Source organism: Crocuta crocuta, unplaced genomic scaffold (assembly GCF_008692635.1).
Source record: "Crocuta crocuta isolate KB4526 unplaced genomic scaffold, BGI_CrCroc_1.0 scaffold36, whole genome shotgun sequence".
In the NCBI taxonomy this organism is placed as follows: domain Eukaryota; kingdom Metazoa; phylum Chordata; class Mammalia; order Carnivora; family Hyaenidae; genus Crocuta; species Crocuta crocuta.
The window spans coordinates 9,374,057-9,382,241 of NW_027532203.1; the positions used below are offsets into that span (position 1 = coordinate 9,374,057).

Here is an 8,185-nt window from a genome sequence, read left to right on the forward strand (position 1 = left end):
TATTTTTTAACTAAAAAGGGGTTTTGAACATCAAGATTTTTAAGAGATCGCAAAGCCACATACTTTAAACAGGTAAGCTAGGCTGCAATATTTTATACCATGTTCTAAAGGGTTTTAGTTGCATAATATATGTAAAAATATATGTATAAATAAGCACATATAATTTCAAAACATTATTAGTCATCCTAACTTCTTGACAAGGTTTTTCCTGACTCGGCACTGCACAAATGGAATATGGTTTCAAATGATGTTATATGGTGTTCATCTCTCTTCTGCAGCTAATAGTTCCTATGTCAACTGCTTCCGTCAGTTGCACTTCTTATCGCAGATGATGTTGCCTGCAGGGATGAGGGATGGAGAAGGGAGAGGGGTAGTTTTAAAAAGTCTCCCCCACAAGCACCTATGTTTCTCCATATTCTACTGTACATGGTCCAGTACACTGAGGTCAGGTATGCGGTAAAATCTTCACATGAGTTTGTGAATTAAAATTAAAAGACAGTTCAATATTACTTCGAAATCTGATGAAATGATCCAGATTGTAATTAACATCTATTTCTTTATGTTGAAGATAACGCTAACGATTTGTGGACATACGCCCAAGGGCCATTAAGCTACAAAAGCTCATCTGTGTCAAAAGGCATTTTGACATTTGAAAAAGAAAACTAGGGTTGAAAAGAGCAAACTGCAATTTAGAAGAGGTTGTCTGTTTCTTGAGGGGAACGAATACAAGTCACAGAACAGCAGAGCCAACTGGTTAAGGGGCTCATGTGCTTCAGATTTAAGACAGTTTCATAACCTACTGGGTGGGGGTGGGCTGAGGGAGGTACTCATGAGCTTCCTTGTCTGTAAAATGGGGATTAGAATAGCCATCCCTCACGAAGAGCCTGGGTGTTAAGTGAATGAATGCGTGTAAGGTATCTTGTCGGGTGCCCAGCACCCAGGGATACTCCACAAATGGTGGTCAGGGCTCATCACGAATAGTATGTTGAGCTGGTCTGTTCTCAAAATTAAGAACATGGCATATAAACTTTAATGCATTCAGCAAATAAAAACATTTACTCGTGTTTATATTCTAGCCAATCGTTTGTTTTTAAATTTATTTTGAAAGAGATACAAAGGTAGAGACAGAGTGAGTGGGGGAGGGGCAGAAAGGAGGATGAGAGAGAATTGAAAGCTGGCTCCATGCTGTCAGCACAGAGCTCGATGTGGGGCTCGATCTCACAAACCATGAGATCATGACCTGAGCCAAAACCAAGAATGAGACACTCAACCGAATGAACCACCCAGGCGCCCCTAAAGTAGTGTTTTGAAGTTGAATCTGGTGTTTTAAAGCAGCCTGATGAGACGGCCGTTCTCTTTGTAGCATGCATCCAAGCTGATGAGCTTCACATACTTTACTGCCTCTTTATTATTTTTTTTGAGAGAGAGAGCACACGCACGGGTATGCGCATGAGTAGGGGAGGGGCAGAGAGACAGGGAGACAGAGAATCCCAAGCAAGCTCCACACTGTCAGCGCAGAGCCTGATGCAGGGCTCGAACCCATCAACTGTGAGATCATGACCTGAGCCGAAACCAAGAGTCAGATGCTCAACCGACTGAGCCACCCAGGAGCCCCTGTTCCAGCCAACTGTCCAAGGAGACTGGACTGCAATGGAGATGAGGAAGTGAAGGAAGCTGTAAAGTCCAGATAAGAGTCTGAGAATGCACTTTGTTTACTGCTGGTTCAAAATCTCTTCTGTCACAGAACCTTTTCCGAATCTGTTGAAAACCATCAGTCTTTTCCCCAGAAAACTACATAAAATATATATACGTATCCACCAAATTCTGCAGAAGAATTTCAAGCAGGCCATGCGCCTTGGGTTAACAACTCCTGCCATAAACTGAAAAGGTACTTATATGTGGAGAGCTTCCTGGAGGAAACATCCTGAAATGCACGACTTCAATGATACATGTATTTGAAATTTTTACTCTCATGTAGATGTCGTAGGTAAAACTGCAAGATTCGTGGATCATTAAAATACAAACTCCTTAAAAAAAGTGACCCACTGGTCTCTATTTTCTGACAGCACTTATGCCTCCCTTACCACAAGATATTTTTAAAAAGATAAGCTATGTCCATGCATTTCCCTTTTCTGCATCAAGTTTCTGCTCCTTGAGGGTAGGAACCATGTTTCATGGAACTTTGTCTCCCAAACAACCGAGCACAGTGCTTTGCACACATTATGGACCTAAAATGGAAATACATCTGTCTTTACTGCATGTACATTTCTAATGCAGCTCCCTGCCCCAGTCTGTCAAAGTTATTTCAAAATGTTAAGAAATCCACTGCTTTTCTGTTATTCTCTACTTCCAGGAGGATGTGAGAGCTGCAGAGGAGCTGTGAGAGCCTCTCTGTGCTCTGCAGACATCCTGAAGCACTTGCAGCCAAGGTTTCCCCTGCAAGGGGCGGGGCCCCTGAACGTGTACCCTTGGTGAGCAATGTTGTGAAGGGGAAGTAAGGTTTCTTAAGTACAATGTTTTATAGCATTTCAGTCATCATCTTCCTTAACTGCCCTCCACTGTCTCGGTGTTCATCACAGGCAGGAGGGTCTGCCCATAGCAGGGACCTCGCCGATTTCTCGCGGCCTCTGCGTGGGGACTCTGGAGACTGCTTCCTCACCACTCTGACAATTTTATCCTGAGAGCAAAGCAAAGCATTAAGTGGCCTATTTCTTGATATTTTCCATTGTTTTTCTGACAAAGTAGGAAGGACAGCATAGAGGATGTGATTGCTTACCTTCCAACGAAATGACAGAAGAGGGAGAATCGGTAAGCACACTTCCAAAGACCCCTGGCCTTGAAATGGTCGCCCAGAGTACCTGCTTCCCACCCCCCGCCCCCCACCGCAAAGTGTGATCTACCCTCACTGTGGGGTTGCCTGGTTCAGCAGGAAACACGGGTCTCCTGCAGCTCCGTCACCCGTTCCCATAAACCACTTTCTATTTCACAGTGAACTTATAAGTGAAATCCTCCTATAGCAATCTTCCTGCTGTAGTTCAAATCACCATCTCTGGGTAACACAGAGCAAAGATGCCCACAGTTCTGGCAGGCCGTGTGTGCGCCAAGAGGAGCGGAGACAAAAATGGCCTATTTAACACAAACATTTAAAATCTACTAACTCAAGGGGCGTCCAACTTTGGCTCTGGTCATGATCTCGCAGTTTGTGAGTTCCAGCCCCGCATAGGGCTCTGGGCTGACAGCTCGGAGCCTGGGCCTGCTGCAGATTCTGTGTCTCCCTCTCTCTCTGCCCCTCCCTGCCTCACGCTCTGTATCTCTCCCTCTCAAAAATAAACATAAAAAAAATTAAATCTACTGACTAGAGTAGATCATTTTGGTCTGTTTAGGAATTATAAAGGCAGAAAAAGTTAAAATTCCACATCTGTCTCGACAACTTGTTCCAAGCAAAACCTGTAAAGAAGAGAAGATGAAGAGGGTTTTCAAGTTAAACCTTTTGATTTCTAGCCTTGTTGATTAATAAGACGTTTATGACTTTAACGCTACTGTGAATAATGACACTGATGTTGTGAAGGCATAATCTCGGATGCCCAAGACTTCCAATTGCCTAATCATACATTCTTTCTGATGATATTAAGGAGCAAGCCTTTAAAAAATGGTTGTTATGGGGGCGCCCGGGTGGCTTAGTCGGTTAAGCGTCCGACTTTCGCTCAGGTCACGATCTCACGGTTCGTGGGTTCGAGCTCCGCGTCGGGCTCTGTGCTGACTGCCAGCTCAGAGCCTGGAGCCTGTTTCAGAGTCTGTGACTCCCTCTCTCTCTGACCCTCCCCTGCTCATGCTGTCTCTCTCTCTTATAAATAAAATAAAATAAAATAAAATAAAATAAAATAAACAGGTTCACTTTAAAAAAAAAATGGTTGTTATGATAATAAAAAGGGATAGGTAAATTTACTCTTTTTCAACTCATATTGTATTCTGTAATTGAGGGTTTATCTGACCTGCGATTCCATGAGAGAACTGCTCTACAACATGGACCAAGGTGATAAAAAAAGCTAAAATTAAGATACTGATAGTATCTTCCTTTTTGATAGAGAAAGTCTCATGGCAATATTATGAATTTTAACTTTATCTCTCGGAAATTTCCTTAAACCTTTGGTACCCAATAATAGATGTATTTTAATCTGTATGAGATGAAATCTAATTTTGTACAAAAATACGTATGTATTTTATGTAAATTTCTCACAGTTCCATAGTGCCTCACTGAGTAAGAAGGTGGAGAATGATGCTATTATCTGCAATCATGATCGAGTCCCTCATAAAAGGCACTCTAGTGGCAGTATTAAAAAAGTTCAATGAACCAGACTGACATTCATTCAAGGCTTTTCACAATTTGGTCCCAACCTTTCCATCCAAAGATTCATGTGATAACTATTTATAGCGTCACTATAAAATACTAAGTGCTGGGAAAACAAAAGGAAATAAGACTAAATTCTTTCCCTCAAGGAAATTCATTCCAGTTCAGGAGACAGGTGAGCAAACAGGTAATTTGAATATATTCTAAGCAGTGTAAGAAGATTCATAAGGATAAGGTATCAAACAGAATTTAGGGTCGGTTAAGTGTCTGACTTCGGCTCAGGTCATGATCTCATGGTGCGTGAGTTTGAGCCCCACATCGGGTTCTCTGCTGTCAGCATGGAGTCCACTTCAGATCCTCTTTGCCCCTCCCCCCGCTTGAGCTGTCTTTTTCTCAGTCTTAAAAATATACATAAAAAAAGAAAATTAAAAAAAAAAAGACAGAACTTTAATAGGGGCACTTAACCCCATTTTAGAAGTATGTGAAGGCTTCCAGGGAAAGGGGACTTCCATACCCAAACCTAAAGAATAAGCGATAGTTAGCCACTCAAAGGAGAGGATGATGGAAAGAGAGAACATGTCTGAAGACCGGGAAATGAGAGAGAACATAACCAGATGAAGAGATTACACAGGGTTTAACGTGGTTGGAAACTGTGTTGGGGGGAAAGGGAGAGGCTGAAGTGATGGGCAAGGGAGAAGAGAGGACGAGGTGGATAAACAGTGAGACACAAGGCAGGACAGGTTCTTAGAGCTCAATCACGACGAGCCTCCTACGCCATGCTGGGAGTCGGTTTATTCTGGTGACAATGGGGAACCACTGTAAAGTTTTAAGCAAAGGAGAGGTTTGATTAGATTTTCATTTTAGAAAGATCAATACTTGGGTTGTGCTGTGATTAGAAAGGAACAAGACCTATTGCCTGTTAATTCTGATCTACTCATTCCCAGCCAGATGGATTAATTAGAATCACCGAATTTTCAAATCAAAAGGACTTTAGAAAAATAGCATCGACTCCTATGCTTCAGATGAGATAGGCATCTGAATTGATAGGCTTCAGAATTGCAGAAGGCAAGGGGTTAGTAGCAGGCCTGGGTGAGGAGTCCGGGCCTCTGCGGCCCAGGCCGTGTGTAATGGGGCCGGTATGCAGGTCTGAACACAACTTGCATCTTTGTGACGGTGTTTTATTCATGATGCTCTACCCAACTATGGATTCAAAACTATATCCTTTCTAATCAATCTCCTCTCCTTCTGAATTATGGCATAATTTCAGCTGCTGCTTCTCCCACCATCGGAAGTTTGCCGTCACTGGTTCAACAGCTAATATAGCCATACCACGATGCCTGCAGTTGTCTTGGCTCTAACTTAGTAGCATCATGGTCATGAAATGGTCAAGCACAGCATCCACCTTCCAGGCAGGGAGTGGCAGAACACTGAAAGAGTAAAGGGATTTGTGCCAGTTAAGTTGAGCCTCTTTTTAAAGTCTGATTACATTTCACTGGTCAGAATTCTACCGGGGCGCCTGGGTGGCTCAGTTGGTTAAGCATCCAGCTTCGGCTCAGGTCATGATCTTGTGGTTCGTGGGTTCGAGCCCCGCATCAGGTTCTGTGCTGACAGCTAGCTCAAAGCCTGGAGGCTGTTTCAGATTCTGCATCTCCCTCTCTCTCTGACCTTCCCCTGCTCACACTGCCTTTCTCTCTCTCCCTCAGAAATAATAAAATAAAACATTAAAAAAATTAAAAAAAAAAAAAAGAATTCTACCACACACTAATTCTCCTAGTTTCAAGGGATCACAGGAAATGCAATTCGTTAGCGGCAATTTTGCCACTTTCGACGATACTGCAGTCCTGTTCTCGTGGGAAGGGAGAATCACGCGGAGGAGGTGGCTAGTGATTTCCCCTACCCTGGAATTCCTGGCTTCCCTTAGAATGAAATCCTTTTCAGTATAGCAATTAGGGGACATCTACATAGCTCTGTTGCTTAAGTGGCTAACTCGCGGTTTTGGCTCAGGTCATGATCTCATGATTCATGAGTTCAAGCGTAGCTTTGGGCTCTGTGCTCACAGCGTGGAGCCTGCTATGGGCCCTCTTTCTCCCTCTCTCTGCCCCTCCCCACGCTCGCTCTCTTTCCCTCTCTCTCTCTAAGACAAATAAACGTTAAAAGATATATAGTAATTACTATCCATACATGTAATAACATCTTTTGGCATTTATTTCATTGTCTGAATTTTATTCATTTTTATTTTATTGCCATTTTATATCTGCTAAATGAGTTCCCTGCACTATATGAATTTTTTTGAAAATACTTTTGTTTGGCATAAGGCTTAACACCATGCCTTATATTCAGCTATCACTTAATAATTGTTGTTTTGGCAGATACTGAGAATTCCTTTACCCCTTATGTGCCCAGAATAGTCAACAAAATTATGCACAAATCAGAAACTTCCAAGAGTCTGCTACGTTGGTCTGTGATAAAGTTTCCAAGGCTTTATGGTGAAATGGCAAAAATATAAACAATGTAGTCTTTTTCATAAAGCTCAATTTATTCAGTTTAAAGGAGCACTTATTTTTTAAAAAAAATTTTGTGTATTTATTTTATTTTGAGAGAGAGACAGAGTGTGAGTAGGGGGAGGAGCAGAGAGAGAGACACACACACACACAGAATATGAAGCCAATTCCAGGCTCGGAGCTGTCAGCACAGAGCCTGAAGCAGGGCTCGAACTCATGGACTATGAGATCATGACTTGAGCTGAAGTCAGATGCTTAACCGACTGAGCCACCCAGGCACCCCGAAAGGAGTGCTTATTCTAAGGTTATGTTCTTAGTATTGTTTTTTGGGGCGAATAAAAGATTTTTTAAAAATGATGAAGATGGTGCTAGTTTTTAATGGCCGTAGTGACCAAATACAAAATGTAAAACACTGTTACATACTCTCAAATTTTATTTTTGTAAATTTTACTGGCCCTGATATCTGAAGTTTGGGAACACAGGGCACCTTCGCCACTGTAAGTCCCAACTAAGATGTCTATTACAGGGCCCTGGCTCTTAACCGAGAATACCAAGAGGCTCTTAATTCACTAGGTTACAGGATGGAATTTAGCATTATTCTGGGACCATATGGTCAAGTAATTCTGGCACCATATTCAAGGTCCATTTTTCAAATTACTGGTTTTTCTCACCAAAAAATAGGCAAATAGTATAGATACTGTGACAGCTTCATAGTGGGGGTTCAGCGAGTAGCATACTGTCACCACAGTCCATCAGAAGTACAAATGAACTACCAAAAATGCAGACAGTAGAAAACAAATCAAAATGAAACCCTCTAAAAAGCAGAAAGTGCAAAAATACAGCATTAGATAAATCACAATTAACTTAGACCCTCTCAAGGTTTGAATTCTGTGGTCGTGCAGTCAAGAGTAATAACAACAGCTCATATTTTAGTGCTCTTTCATCTCAAGGTTTTTATCTCAAGTATTTTTTAAGTGTTCCAACTTTAGTCTTACTGTTTTTCAAAAGTGCTACATAAGACCAAAGCTGAAAGAAAATATTTATGCTTTGCTGTAACAGCAAAACACTAAAAATGAGAAGAGAATCGAGACAGAGCAAAATCAAGCCTACAAAACCTGTGGTTAAAAAGCTGACGGTATTAGACTATGGCTAACTTGTTGCTTTGGCAAGATGAATACTGCTGCATCATGAACTGACCAATACAAACTACCAATTCAAAACATTTTTGTAGTGTCTGGCTGGTAATGTTGACCAGCTCTTTCAAAGATTAACATACAAGCTGTCTCAAACACACACACACACACACACACACACACACACACACACACACACACAC

General features: G+C 41.9%; 1 protein-coding gene across 4 annotated transcripts in view; it reads right to left on the reverse strand.

Annotated features, from left to right (window-relative positions):
- The window catches only part of WDR7 (WD repeat domain 7), a 357,113-nt gene that overhangs the window by 107,332 nt on the left and 241,596 nt on the right, over window positions 1–8,185 (reverse strand). The gene's annotated exons all lie outside the window — the stretch shown is intronic.